General features: G+C 49.1%; 1 protein-coding gene across 1 annotated transcript in view; it reads right to left on the bottom strand.

The window, feature by feature from the left end:
* The window catches only part of SMAD6 (SMAD family member 6), a gene marked incomplete at its 5' end in the record, with an annotated part of 37461 nt that overhangs the window by 19825 nt on the left and 1905 nt on the right, over positions 1–15731 (bottom strand). The gene's annotated exons all lie outside the window — the stretch shown is intronic.

The following is a 15731-nucleotide window of genomic DNA, read 5'->3' as shown; positions in this document are numbered from 1 at the left end:
AGGAATGCCACCAGGCTGGACGGTACCTCAGGGAGGAGTGACAGCACCCCAGCACACACACAGGCAAGCATTTGCTCATCACCCCTTCTGCAGAGAGCTGCTAGACTGAGAGAGCTGGAAAAATCATGTTTCTGAAGCTCTAAGATGTTGAATTGTTGAAAATTTCTCCACACATCACAGCTGTAGCACTGGGGGAAAATAATTCCACGGTTATCAGGGTGATACTTCAAGTCTGGCAATGCATCTGGTTTAACACCGACTGTTGTGTTTGTAGCACTGATTCAAGTCAGTTTGGAGATGACAAAAGTCTCCAGTCAGATATGACTCCGCACCGCTCCTGGCAGCAAGACCGGAGCATCGCACCGAGGAGACACAGTCCCACCCCTGTGCCATCAGCTAAGATGGGATAAAGATACAGAACAACAGAAAACCACCTCTGCTGCCTCCGCGTTACACGCCTTACATGGTATTTCAGCTTATTCAGATGGCATAAGTATTTAATACAAATTGAAAGGAGAGATAAGTAGTAAAAGCTCCAAGATAAGCCTGTGCTGTTTCCTTCAGGTGAAGACACTCACCCAGCACTGGAGGAAGGTAGGGCAATAATCCATCACTCTCGCTTGCAGCTCCCAGTGACACCCGTGCAGCTCGACTGAAGGCAGAGACTCCTATCCAGGTGAGGAGCTCAAGCCAAGACATAAATCCTGATGTAAACTTTAGCTACCACCCCCGGTTCTCCAGACCGTGCTGCCTGCACCAGCTGGGCACTGAGGGATGGACATGAGCAGGCGTTCTGGTACCTAACAGAGCACACAGCTATGCGCCGTAAATGCTTTACCCAGTTCTGACTGCAGTTAAATCCTTAACTCACTCGCCTGCCTTGGAAGCATCCTCTGAATGCTTAAGGCCTTCCCAGGTGTTGGAACAGGGTGGAGAACACAGCTCGAAAACCCAGCAGATGCTTCTCAAGCTCAACACGCCACAAGGACTCAAACCCAGGGATCTGCACTGAGGCAGCCTGACTCGCGGAAGAGTTTCAGAAACAAATAAGCACCAGGTTTTAACAAATCGCTAATCAAACCAGCTTGTGCTGCGAGCTGGAAAGCCAGGCGGGCACATCCCGCATCTCAGTCCTCCCTCCGCACTGCCTGCAAGGGCACCCAAACGATGCTCCAGTGTGGGACAGCTCAGAAACCAGCCTGAACCCCCGGCGTAAAACCACCAAGTGTTTCGAAGAGGACAGAGCCAGGAGAAAAAGCATTTTGGAGGCTGAGGGCGGGAGCCAGGCGGCAGCGAGAAGCAGGGTCTTGAGCACGCCCCAGCCCCGCACCGTGCCAGCTTCGCCCTCGCCCGGCCCCTCTACGCAGCTTGCTCTTGCCTCCGAGGGGAAATTCGCTTTTTGAGCCAGCTGCTTCTCATTGCATGCCTCTGGCAGCCTGCATGAGGGGAAGAGAGCCTGCAGGGAAGGGGAGAGGGAAAAGGAGGGGCAAGAGTATCAGGATTAAAATAATATTGTATAGAAACCTCAATGAGAGGGAGAAAATGGGGGGGGAGAGGAGAGAAACAAACGTCTCCTGCAAGGCAGCGATGGAGTGACAGCGATGCGAGCTGTGGCTGATCTGGGATTATCCTCTGGCTCTCAAAAATGTTCTGGTGTTGGTTAGTTTGTCCTCATTTAAACCCGGATTGATCGTATCGGATACATCCAGCCAGGGCTGCCCCATCCTGCTGGAGAGATAAAGCAGCCCAAAAGCATCACCGGGAGCGAAGTCGCTGTGTTCGATGTGGACAACACGCTCTCCACTCACAGAAACCTTCATCAGTTCTGTGCTGGGCTGGGCTCTGAAACCATCTCTCTTCAGCAGCTCAAGACTTTGGGAGGTGACAGCCCTTCCATTAGCAGCTTTTTTTTTTTTAATTCTTCTTCTTCTGCTTATGTATTTTAAAACAAGTAAGTAAGATCTGCAGCATGCTGGGATGTGTGTGCATACACCATCAGGCTGGATGGGAAAAGGCTCCCTACCCCACCATGAACAAAAAAACCTGTCTGGTGCTAGTTCTGATCCAAACAAGCAAAAAGCCACAACCTTAGACAGGATCTCACATTTTTATTTACTTTTGAGACCAATTTACTTTTGGAAAAAATGACTTTGATCCAAGAATCGAGAAATCCTGCCATATTATTTTTACCGTTTGCCTTTTTAAAAATAAAAGCTACAATCCGACCGCATCTCCTGCTGTCAGCTTCTGACTGCAAAGATCTCAGCTGAAATTTCTAGGACCAACTATCCCAAAAATCTCCTCCTGCCACACAAGCCACCCGACGGCTCCTTCCACCCGCAACCGAAGCAAGCAGGAAAGAAAAGGGCACGGAGGGAACCAAGTTTAGGACTGCATCCATCCCAGAGGCTGAACTCAATGTGATCACAAGCACCCAAAGCCCTGGAAGGAGGAGAGCCCAGCACCTAGAGCAAAAACCACGGGCTTGACAGCTTTGAAAAACCCTGCTCAACTTTTCCTTCCTGCAGGTCTTCACCAAGTCGTTAGCCAACGCTCTCCCGCGAAGCAGCGGAGCTCAGCATAAAAAAATACCGAGTGCAAGCAGGCTTTGAAGCGGAGCCCTTCAAAGACAGACACATACCAAATCCACTGAGGGCTTTTTTTTTTTTTTGGCACAAACAAATTCAGCATGGTAAGAGCAAAACTAATTTGCAAAGATCTTTAATGTTAGAAAGTCTCAGATGACCGACCCTTTCAAGCACAGCTGAATTCAATCCAGCTCTAAAGGTCTGTATTGATCAATCAACAAGGAAAAGACCACAGATATTTCAAAATAAGCAGCTGTAATTACCTGAAAATACAAAACTACTGAAATTTTCTTGTTTCGGCAGTGAAGAAGCCGCCCTATTCTAAAAGCAGCGATGTGCAAGTGACTTCATTTTTTTTTTTTACATACTTTTGCTGACATTTCCCTTTCATTAAAATAGACCAACAATGGGGGGAAGAGCAACTCACCACGCGCATAGGATCTTTACCTTACTTTGTACTCGCCAAGGAATTTCCTCGCTCTCCCCTGGGGTGGAAGTTTCCATGGTCGCACGCGAGCAGCTTCAGCAGAGCATCCCGCTGCCTCCCAGAAACTCGTCCGTTCCCTATCTTCCTGGAGGCACCCGCAAATCCTTCGCACAACACGGCTGCCCGCAGACCAAGAGGCATCCCTAACGCTCGGCACGGATGCCCAGGGTGGACAGAAGCTTTGCCGATGGGCGGCATCGACCTTCCAGCACAGATCATCCCTCCGTGCAAGCGTTGAAACGAAGCCCAGTGCGAACGGAAAAGTTGGGATGGATTCCCACGCTGGGAACCTCCCGTGATATTTAAAGATAGGCCGGATCAGAAAAGGGCTTGTTCTGGGGTCTGGTCTTCCATCACTGGGAAACGCGTTTGGGTTTTGGTAGGGCCAGGATGTGCCCACTAGAGACACGCGCTTGGGACGCAAAGCACGTGGTGGATAGGGCAAGGGGTAATGGTTTTAAACTAAAAGAGGGTAGATTTAGATCAGGTATTAGGAAGAAGTTTTTCACTGTGAGGGTGGTGAGACACTGGCACAGGTTGCCTGGAAAGGTGGCAGATGCCCCATCTCTGGGAACATTCCAGGTCAGGTTGGCTGGGGCTCTGAGCAACCTGAAGATGTCCCTGCTCCCTGCAGGGGGGTTGGACTAGATGACCTTTCAAGGTCCCTTCCAACTGAAGGCATTCCACGATTCCACGATCACCAGCTTACTGAGGGACATCAAAAAGCCCGAGTCTCCTCTCGCCCACCCGGTGTCCCAGGATCACCTTGTCCCATGGGGAGAAGAGCTCACACCGTAGGAACACTCACGGCTTTGGCTGAACTAGGAGGATGGGGACCCCAGAATGGGAGCAGCCCTGTGCCCTGATCCTCTCGGGGACTGCCCAAAACGCTTCACGCTGGCCTTTGGGAAGCCCCGGGTAAGGCTTTTGTCAAGTGCTGTTGAGCTACCCAACACATGGTTCCTAACAGCTTCCAATGCTCTCTGCAACATCCCTGCACCAGCACGGCCACCCCAAAGCAGCTCTTCCCCTTGCCTTGGACCTGTCGAGCAGAATGAACGTGTCGTGGATGCACCATGGTGTCCTCACCCGCACTGAGGAAACCCAACAGAAACCCACCTGAGATGGAAGAGAAAGCCCTCAACCAGGTTTTGCAAACTCCGGAGCTAGCTAGAGCCATCACCCTTGCCTAGCTTAGGCCCCAACCATAAAACAAGTTCCACAATAGTGTCATTTATTTTTTTTAAGTCACAAATTATTTCCAGCAGCAGGAGGGTAGAAGGATGCAGCGTGCTGGACCCTGCTCGCCGGCACCCAGCCAGTCTCATAAATGGTTGGCAGCCAGCAGAGCAGCAAACCCGTTTCTATTGAAATAAGCTTGTTACTGCTAATTTTTACTGGCTTCCCGGTTGATTCATAAAGTTTTGTTGAGTTGGGTTCTTTTTTGTTCAGTTGGGTTTTTTGCACATCTCGGAAAGCAATTCTGAGACACTTGGTGGGGGGAAAAATCAAGCCTCGGGGTCCCCACAAAGGGCTGCTCCTGCACCCTGGCACAGGCGTCTACGTCCCCCTCAGAACCACGGCATCTTGTTTTCAGGGCTTCATAAAATCTTATTAGAAAGAGTTCTCTCATTTTGAAGAAGCCAAAATCAAAACCTCATGGATTCAGTTTTAACTTTATCAGCAGAAACAGCTCAAGACTTCAATGGCAGCTGCAGACACACGTTTCATAGAGATGGTTTGGGTCTGAGACATTAAAACTCCCATTTTCACATCTGCTCCCTCTCTGCACAGCTGGATGCACCAAGTTGTTACACAAAACCAACGAGATCTAATATCAGAGCTCGAGGTTTTTTTTTCGAAGTACTAGCACCTATTTGCTGTTAGCCTCGGCGCACGCGCGCACGGACAAGAGCTCCCGCTTTTGGGTGGGCAAGGACTGTCAAGGGATAGACCCTGCAACAACTGGAAGGGCCACAACAGTTTTACTCCGTACAAAATGCCAGCACAGAGGCTGTACAAGGCAGCACACGCGTGTTTAGCGCCGAGATGGGCCCTGAGAGCACCAGCAGCCAAAAGTCAAGCCCAGGAGGAGGATGCTACAAACACAAGCTCACGCAGCATCGCCTCCCCCAGCACCAGTTATGTCTGTGCAATATTTCAGCATCTTGAGAACTTCAGTACGGCACTTCCCATCTGCTTTGCTTATTGCTTAGGCTTAATTAGCCTAAGCTAATTAAGACCTTTTCCTATATATTTGTTTCTATTTTCTGAGTGCTGGGCCCTAAAGAAACCCGCAGCACAAAGCCAGGGGCTCCTCAGTGTAATTCCACCGTTCTCTCGTTGCAAAAAAACAGGTTATGCCCTGGCTTCCCTGGGTCTTGGGTCTTAATAAGAAAAATGGAGTGAAAAAGAAAAATTATTACATAGGGCTCGTTTTCACTTTAGGGCTCAAGGAGCAACAGCTCTGCAATCCCTAAGCCTTTCCAGGAGGAGAGATCAGTCAACCACCTCGTTCTTCCAAGATACAAAAGCCACAGAGTTCAGAGCACGACGACTGCGCGGGCCACTGCAACACTGCTCCCAAAGGCATCGCTGGCAACCAGCGACACCAGTGTCATTGATTCCGGAGCAGAGCTGGGAGAATTCTCAGCCACTGTGGTCCACGTTTGCCTTCCCTGAAATCTCACAAACGGAATGTTGTCCAAGCGCAGCGCCTGGAATAGGCCACACTTTGTAACAGCCACAAAGAAAAGGAAAAAAAAAAAGAAAGGAAAAGAAAAGAAAAGCAATGTGCTCTGAACAGCACATCCACCCTTCTGGGACCCTCCGGACACAGGTGGAATAAATCTAAATATAACGCAGTGTTATCATCACCCACCAACCAGACACCAAGTGCTACACTGCTGTGCAGGCACCTTCAGGGCTTTTTCACAAATCCTTCAGTCAATGTGCGGGTTTCTTTTTTTCTTTATGAAATAGTCAACAGTGGTTTGCATCACTATAAATGAAAGCATAAAGCAGCTGGCATTTTTTTTTAAAGTCTTTAACACTCTTTGGCTCCTCGAATGGAAAAATCTTAGCAAATGAAACCTTAATAAATGGAAAGAGCTGAGAAATAGCCTTTCTGCTGGGGTGTTTTGCTCCAGCTAATGGAATACGTAGATAAAACCGACATAGTTGTGTCTCGAACTCTTCCGCAGTGCTGCTGCTGCGAGAAATCCTGCCCAGGTATCCCCAGCGTGGTCCTTCTTGCATCGAGAGATGCCCCTGCAGCAGGAGGAAGGTCCAGGATTTGTGCTGGAAACCGCATTTACCTGCTCTGGGTGATCCTGCTCTGGCAGGGGGTTGGATTAGATGATCTTTCGAGGTCCCTTCCAACCCGAACATTCTGTGATCGTGTGTTTGGAGCAGGATGGGGAGGACTGGGGGATGCTGCAGGGCAGGACCACACGGGCTCCTTGCACCATCAGGAAAAGGCCTCCTGCTCCCCCAAGGAACAGAATTAAAAAAGCAGATTCTCTACCGATTCCTCTCTCTCTCACACTGTTGGGAATCCTGATATTTTGGCAGGTTTTTACGTGGGGTTTTATAACCTGAAACGCAAAATGCCGAGTGAGCAGAGAAGCATTCACAGGCTGTCTGTTCCCAGCCAAAGTTTGTATCCCTGTGGAGAGGCAGGAATGGTTCTATTGTATGAGGAAATTCAGGTCTGGTCAGAGTTAATTCTTACACTTCAAAAAAAAAATGTAAGAAGGTGAGCACGAAGAAGTGCACCCAGTGTACCCAACGCACTTTTGATTAAGGCAATGCTGGAGCAGGAACAGGGCTTTGGTTTTAATTATATTTATGCCATCTGACTGGGTGACAAACCAGCGCAACACTCAGCTTCTCATCGAAGGGGAAGCGCCTCTGGGAAGGGGGCAGCAACGTGCTTCAGCGCTTCAACACTGGAGACCATTGAATCCCCGCTCCAACCCCAGGAGCTGCAAAGGCCATTACAAGTCAGTGTTTAGCAACTCTGGAAGAGGTCAGCCAAAACAGGCATTTCCATGCGAAATGTTTTTTGTTCTTACAGAAAAAAAATAGAAGTAAAACATCCAAACACGAATCCAAGCAGGAATTCAAAGAGTTCTCAGCATCTGAAGTCCGGACCCCAGCGCTGGCGGGACATTGCACAACTCCTCATCAACCTCCCCTCTCCAAGCACTCAGCCCCTGCAGCAATGCTTTATTTCCAGGCTGAACACCCATTTTCTGGGGGAATCAACCAAGGGAAAGGCGTAAAACAGGAGGGAGCGTGAGCACAGCCCACTGCTGGGACTCACCCCACCCAGACCCACTGCCCCATGGGCAAGGCAGGACCTGGATGAGCCCGGAGGCCCCCTCATCCTGGATCCTCACGCAGGATGGGGAGGCAGCGTGCTCCCTGGCAGAGCCAGGAATCGCAGCGGCCGCTTGCCTAATCCCGAGCACTTTGGAAGGACAAAGAGCCGAGTCTCCTTTGCCAGTAAATTGAACCTGCGGTTCCAGGGGCTCGAGGCACTTCAAAGTCTGCAGCAGCCTGGCCAGCGGCAGCAAAGGGATGTACTTTTCGGCTGTCGAGCGGCAGAGTAAAATCCACACAAATAAGCAGTGTTCCAGAAAACCAGGTTTAACCATCAGTGGCTCCAAACGACGTGGGATGTTTTTCCCTGAAGGTCTTTTTTTTTTCCCCCCCTTCCTTTTCCTTTTCATTTTGTCTTAGTTTTTTTATTTTATTTATTATTATTAATTTCTTACTAAATCACGTCTCAAGCTCCCACACCGTACAGCCCCTTCGGGTCCGAGCATCCTCCAGAGGTAAAATGCTGAGTTAGGTATTGGCATCCGGGCAAGGAGGTGCCTTTGATGAAGAGCAAATCTACTGACTTCAATCGTTTCGGCGAACGCCACAGATTTAATAAGTTATTTCCGTGGAAAACCTTAGTAACTCAGTTATGAATCAGGCCTATAAACACCTCTCACTCATCAAAGCGCCACTAAAAAAAATAATAAAAAAAAAATCTATTACTGTAACTGTGAATACAAGCCTCTCTCTACGGATCCCTGCAAGAAGCCAAAATTCCTCTTTCAAAACATTCATCGTTTTCAAAGGTCATAAATACACTATGTCCAGTATTCAGCAGATCTGTTTAAAAAGCAAAGCACAGAGAAGAAGTAAAGCTCAAACAAAGACAGGCCATCAGATACGCACTGCTTGAAAGACAGAACCAGAGTCACATCAAAAGAACTTTTACTGCCTAGAAAGCCATATCCTACTCCTAAGAGGGTGCAGCAATGTAATGCTTTGGCTACAAAGATTAAACTAATTTACTTTTAAGTAATTTGCTTACTTCCTGATGTTTTTTCCTCTCTTAAGTGTGACGCTCAGGTGCTCGGAGAAGTGAGGGATGTGATTATTCTGTGATTCAAGGCCAAACATCATAACTACTCAACGAACCACAGACAAAAAACGTATTTTATCTGGGTGTTGTGCTTACTCCAAGAACTTCTAGGCTGAAAACAGCCCGGCTAGCCGCGAAAAGTCATCCCAGTTCCAGGAAAAGGGACGAAGAGAAAGAGCAATCCTCCTGTTCTGCAGAAATGCACTGAGAAATTCAATGTATGGCCTACGAGGGAATGGTGATCCCCAAAACACCACCCACGGTACATTCGTTTCAGGGCATCATCCTGCCTGGCTCCATCACAGAAAATTGTCCAGCAGAGCCGGGGAGCTGCCCAAACGCAGAGGTATTGCCTGCAAAGCACCTTTCACCAGCCATCGTAATAATCCAAACCACATCTTCACATATGAAGCGACAGATGGTGACAGGGGAGCGATCAGCTCGATTCTCAGCTTGGCAACAGCTGCCCCGGCGACCCTGGGAAAAATACCGAGTCCCCGGCTTGCCAGAGGGAAGACCACACGGAAAGAAGGAAATCCACCACCGATTTAAGGTGAAGAACGTCCCTGAAGCTGCCTCAACTAAAGATGCTCCTTCGGGCAGAAATCCCTCGCTGTGCGGGATGCAAAGCCTCGTAATCACCTTTATTTCCCTCCTGGAGAGACGTTCACCACAAACCATCTCTTTTCTCATCTCCTGCAAATTCCCCAGTGCTCCCTCACCCTTCACAAAATTAATTTCCCCTCCCCACGTCACTAACCCGGCTCAGCTCCAAACTAATTTTGGGACCAAAAGGCTTGCATTGCAAGCTCATAACCTCGGACATCTTTTATGAACAGGTGTTGCTCACTTCAGAAACTCCTCTACACCTGCATGGCCACTGCTGAAATCCCATCCTCCTTCCAGAAGCCCACTGCTCTGCACAGATGGGGTCCAAATGGGTACAGGTGGCAACACGAAGGCGTATCGCCGCGAAAGCATGCTCATCCACAAGATCTACAAGACCAAGCTCACAAAGACCTCAAAACTAGAGCTGTTGGGCTTGGTGACCCAGCACGAGTGTCCCCGTAGGGTTTTAATGGAGAAAGAACCCCATGCAGGGAGCATCTTCCCCAGCCTTGATCTAAGGCGATCTCTCTTCAGTTGGTAAACAAGGGGGTGTGTGCTCAGTCTTAATGCTCTGAGCAACATCTTCAGCTGCAGATTAACCACTCGAAGCAGACAACGCTCATGGATGAGCCATCAATGGGTTTTGGACACAACAGCGAGCCCACCCGGTGGCACGATCAATGATGACTTCCCTTCCCCTTCTGCTCCAAAGAACCAAGTGCCTGAACTCCAGGAGCTCCCACCTGAGCCAACAACTGTGCCAGAAAAACCTGTTGCCCTTCTGTAAGTCTATAGGCTCCAGTAGATTCATCATTAACCCAAAAAAGACATTTGTTGTAGAATAAAAGAGCACACCTGCATCCCTCTGAAAGCGACAGGTGCCGAAAGCCCAAGCATGCCACCTCCGAGAGCTTCCCCACCTTTCCTTTCAGGGATTAATTCTGTGATTCACCCTGTAGTTTGCAAAGTTGCCTTTGATGTCAACCCCAGGCAGGGCCAGAAGCTGCGCATGAACAAACGCAAAGCTCAGGTGATTGTTTGAAAGTTCTCCCAACCATCAGGAAGGATGCTGTTGTGCGCGCACGCTCTCCGATGGGGACTGCAACGTTCACGGCCCTCCACGGTCACATGGGAAAAACCTTCACACCAAGCAAAGAATTCCTCTCTGAAGCACACTGGAAAATAGATGCACTTTATTTCCCGTTGGCAAACTAAAATCATGGAGGAAAAATGTTTAATATAAAAACATCTGACAAAGTACCTCCAGGATGTATTTTTTTGCATCAAAGAAGTAGCTCTTGGCAACAGACTCACTCCTCCAACAAGAAAAGTTTTTAGCCAAACCCTGATTGTTATAGACTGCACAGGGTAAGACACGCCAGCAAACTTAAAGTTAAATATTTAAGAAAAAGGAAACCAAAACCATTACTGGCCCAAATAAACATCTGTCTGTGATTAAACTGGATGCACAGATATGCTTGGTTTTGTTGGTTTTTTCTGTGTGTGTGTGTGTGTGTGTAGTGTTGTGGGTTTTTTAAAATAGATTTATGTTTCTGCAATAGGACAAGGGGAAGAAACAACAAAAAGCCCCCACAGTGTTGCTAGGTCTGACCCAGTCTGCAGCCCCCAGCCCACGGCATTGCCACCCCAACCTGGCACCCGCACCCGGAGCCGTGGTGGGAGCCCGCACGGAGACACACTAAAGCCAGAGGCAATCATCAGGAAGTTGCAAAACTAACATTTCACCCCCAGAAAAAATTGCTGCCCTATTAATGAGAGAAAAAAAAAATTTATTATTTTTTTTCCTCTACTAACAGGCAATTTCACAACCTCCCCCCCAATCTGGAAAGGGCAATGTTTGCCCAGTTTCCACACATATCCGCCTTACATATTTAATGGGCTTTTTTTTTTTTTTCCTACTTCTAACACACAGGATCTTCATAAATTTCCTTGTTAGCATAAATCCTTGCAGTCTGTTATTTCTTGGGGGAGGAGAGGAAGAGAGACATTCACTTTCTCCATTCAGTGAGTTTTCAAATATGCTTCCTTAAGTTCATCCTAAATATTGCTGGAAGCAGAAAAAACCAGAAAACACCACCTCAGGCTTGGAGCCGTGGCATCACTTCAGCAGGGCTGAGTCACCAGCCAGGACGGACGGGCACCCTCCCACCTCCCTCCTGTCGAGTTTCCTGGGGGGGTATGGAGACCCTGCTCCCCAAACCCAACACCTCCAGTCCCACAAGCAACTTCTACACCTTCCTAAGCTTTCAGAAAAAAAAATAAAAATCCAAAGCACTTGGAACAAGCTGCAGCGCCAGTCAGTCTCTCTTTGTTGCTCCTCTCTCTGTTAACACACAATTATCCTCCGCCAGCTTCGCAGGGGATAACACAGAGTAGAGCTCATCTCTGCACGGAGCTCACCACCTCCCAGGCTTCGGCAGAGCTGCTCGGAGCAGACTCACGTGTGTGTTTCCACTTTCGGGTACAGCCCCCGGAGCGCAGAGAGGAATTAATCACTCCTCCAGCAAACCACCAACTCACTATTCCTTCTTTTGGATGCACATTCCCAGCTACAAATGGGTTCAACAGAGCTGAAACTCTTGGACAGTTTGAGCACAAAGGAAAGGAATTGAATTCAAAGTCTAAAAAAAAAAAATAAATTGTGGGGTTTTAAAAAAAATCTAAAGCAGCACCTCCTCTGACCTCCTGTGAGTCCTCTCGCTGCTGCAAACCCCCAGTGCTGTCCCCACTCCCCTCCTGCTCTCCTCCTGTTCCCAGTCCCTGCTCCTCTCCTGGTAGCACCTATTTCTCCCCTTCTCTCTGCTTGGGTGCATCACTCAGCACCCTCATCCCTACAACCTGAACCCCGCCGTGCCGAGCATCCCCTAACTCCGGACTCCGTGGCAGGAGGACCGGGTGCAGGACAGGGTCCCCAGCGCGCTGCACAACTCAAAGGTTTGGACACAGACACCTACTCTTGGCAAGGAGCCCTCTCCCTCTGGAGAACCCCACCACGGGGCTCAGCCTTGACAGGCAACGTCGGTTCACAAAGGCACTTCCATCCAAACCAGATTTTCAGCACACACACTGGGACGACTCCCCACGGGGCAACGAGCAGCCATGTAGGGGCACATGAGGCAGGCTCTAATGACGAGTGGCTCGTTTTGAGGAAAAATAGGGATCATAAGGAAGACTATGCCTGCAGCAGTCAGTCTTAAGTATCTTCAACGAGACACCCAGCGGTGTGGGATCTCTGCACAGCAGCAGGAGACTTCGCTGTATAGCAGCGGTGAGCTGCACCCATCACTACCTGTCTGCTCCTACAGCTAATTACTGATCTGTATTTATTACTGCTCCTAAGAAAACCTATGCCCCAACACTTCCGCAGTCTCTGGAGGATGGACAAGCTGTCCCAGACCTGCAGAAGCCAAGAGTGATGGTCAAGTCAGCATGGAGACCTAGGGCAGGCTCCCAAGCAGCAATATCACCTTCTGTTCTCCTACCTGTGCTAAACCTTAGGACCTCCAGAATTTAATGCCACCACTAACAACAGCTCCCATGACTCCTCGTGGCAATTCATGGTTGTTTTTTTTTTCAGTCAAAAATACACATCAACACAGCACGGCGCTGTGGAGCACAGGTATCTTGTGGTATTTGAGAGAGGGTCCTTTCTCAGGGATAGCCCAGTGGGATTTAGGGGAAGGCAGGGAATCCCACAGCCCGTAGCCCACAACGTTTGCTCCAGCACGTCCCCACCGTACTGAACCAGTTCCCGCGGCAGCACAGCCCTCTACAAGCCTGGCAAGTCTAACGGGTACAGCAGCTTCTTGGCATGTGGTGGGGGAGCCAAGTCTGAGGGGAAGGGAAAAAAAAAAAAAAATTACTACAAATGTTCCACCAATTATGAGTCACGGGGCTGAGCTTTTGTTTCTGCTTTGCTGGATTTTGCCCTTTCCCTGGTATTTCCCCAGCTCCGTCCGGAGGAGCCGCGGGGATGTCGACACCAGCCAAGGCGCTGCCGGCACCCAGGGGACAGGCACAACCCTGACCAGGGGAACCACCCGGGCACAAAATACAACTCGTCTTCTTCACCTCCACTCCCCAGGCATCCATGGCTGCAGAAATAAATCTAATGAGGAAAAGACTGAGCCTCTCTTCAGACTCTCACAAGCCTGAATGCGACACTGCTTGAGCTTGGAAGATGGAAACTTTGGGATCAAACACCTCCAAGAGCCTTTTCTCACCAACCCAGGTACTCTCAAGCCACTGCACCTCACTGAGAAATCAGGAGCATCTCCAACCCAGCCATGTCTGCGGCTAAAACCTGCTCTCTAGGGAAATGCAGTGGCTGGACACTGATCCCTGGACAGACAGTTTCACTTCCTGAGCCAAATGCTTTGATCCTCAGACAAAAGGACTCTGGGGTATCATCCATTGATCCAGCTCGTGATACAGATGGTCACATCCACACAACGACTCGTGCTGCCAGTTGGTTACTCTGAATTCTACAGCGAGCCTGCTAGCTTACTGAAGACTTTTTCCTATGTTTAAGAGCAGTATTACAGCCATGAAAAGGTCCACTTCAAAAAAAAAAAAAAAAAAAAAGAGGGTTTGAGAGTTTTTTTTAAAATTTATACACATGACGGAGATGATCTTTTGACTTCATGCTAAAGTTTCCTGTTTAGAAGTTCATCAAGTAAACGAGTAACAGCAGAAGAATGGCTCTCTTTGTTATCCAAAATTGAATTTTGTGGTTTTAGTAGGAAAAGCCTTTTTGATGATCAAAGCTGAAGCAATAAATAGTAGTGGCTTGATGCTAGATCCAAAACGTACTTATTTTTGGAACGGGAGTTAAACGCACACTGAGCTCCTTCGGTACACACAAGAAAAGGCAGGGAAGACCACGTGCTTTGTGTCTCATTTACACAGCCTTACATTTCAAGCAGACCTATTTAATAAGTTGAAATGGAGAATAAACAAACTGAAATATGGCAGATAGACTCGAGTGTAAGTGGTTTTCTTCCTTTTACTTCTCCGTGATGACAAGCACGGGTTAACTTCAGTGAAGCTCTCACCCTCTTTCAGCAATCATGAGCACCAGGGAAAAATAAATCACCCAGCCCCAGACTCTTATTAAAAGTTACACCATTGGAAACTACACAGGGGGAGAGGAGGTATCCGATTTCAGTACAATCTCGGTCACATGTGATCATTATATTGTTCAAGCAAAAGTCAAAATCTCCTTTCTAGTCCAGAAAATCGACCAGATGTCCCATAAAGGACTCTGCTGCATGAGAAGCTAAACCATCGCATCCTCAAGAACCCCAGGTTTCAAACTCGGCTGCTATAATTAATGGCAATTATCAAGTTACAATAAAAGCCAGGGGCATGGGGAGCTTTACCAACACGTATTGAGCCCGAGGAATGCTTGTTAGGAATTGCAAACACACATTTATTATAGCAAACCCTGAAAGATCCAACTCCTGGCTATCAATCGTTCCCCTGCTATGGACACTTGGCAGCACAACAAAAGCAAGGCGAGCCGGCGCGCTGGATTCGGCACGCGGCAGCACCGCGGCAAAACCCACTGCGGCGGGAGAACCTTAAAGGAAAAGAAGGGAGGGGAAAAAAAAAAAGTCCCCAGAGGGCAGCACGCCACTGTGCCATGACACCACGGTGCCATGCTGTTTAAACGCTCTCTGAAGCGCTTCGGGGTCAGAATTGGATTAAACATCCCAAGGACGCTGCAGGTCTCACCAAAGCAGCCGTAAACTCTCGCAGGCAGGGAATGAGAAAAGCCCGAGGGTCCCCTACGTCAACTTACAGCAAACCCCACCCAGGCACTCAGCATCCGCAGTGCCCGAGTCCCACCCCAGCCCACCCCAACCGCTGAAGAAGCACCAGGAGGAAGATTAATCTAACTTCATCTTAACTCTCAGACCATCACCCAGGTCGTTTCTTACATAGAAGTTAAACTCGGTCCTACAGACAGGTTCCTTCTCCCCATCACCCAGCCAGCCCCCAGCCTGGGACAGGACACCAGAGGGGAAGGATGTCAAACCATCACGGCAGCCGGAGCAAAAGAAATCTTAGAGCCCCTGCCTGCTCGAAGGTAAAACCACCCCGGGCCTTACAGAGCACCATTAAACGAATGAAAGGTTGCAGGGGTGGGGCAGAGCAAAAACCAGCACCTCATTAAGCAAAGCTTTGTTGGGAAGCTTGAATAGCATCGTAGCTGGGAGCCTTGCTCATGAAAGGGCTGCAGGGCCAGGACCCAACAGGTAACACACGCTGGACGGACTCCGCAAGAACCACCACAAAGCAGCAGCATTTTGAAACGGCCTCACTGCTCCTGCTGTGAGAAAAGTGACGGCGTACAGCCCAGCCCCACGACCCCAGGGCTCGAGAGAGGTCTCGGTGGCTTCCGCAGGGGACACACGTTGCCCCATGGCCATCTCCCGAATGTCACCACAGGCTCATCTCACAAAGAGCATCTTATCACAACGTGCAGAGCAGAGACACTTCAGAACAACCAACTCAATGGCTGCTCTTTCCCCCCCTCCCCCTTCTTTTCCCAGCAAGGACATAAACCAAGAGCAGACCACAACCCCCTCTCTCCTCC

This window comes from Apaloderma vittatum, unplaced genomic scaffold (assembly GCF_000703405.1).
Source record: "Apaloderma vittatum isolate BGI_N311 unplaced genomic scaffold, ASM70340v1 scaffold6571, whole genome shotgun sequence".
Taxonomy (NCBI): domain Eukaryota; kingdom Metazoa; phylum Chordata; class Aves; order Trogoniformes; family Trogonidae; genus Apaloderma; species Apaloderma vittatum.
Note: the sequence above shows the minus strand (reverse complement) of the source record. Positions and strands in the feature narration are given on the sequence as shown.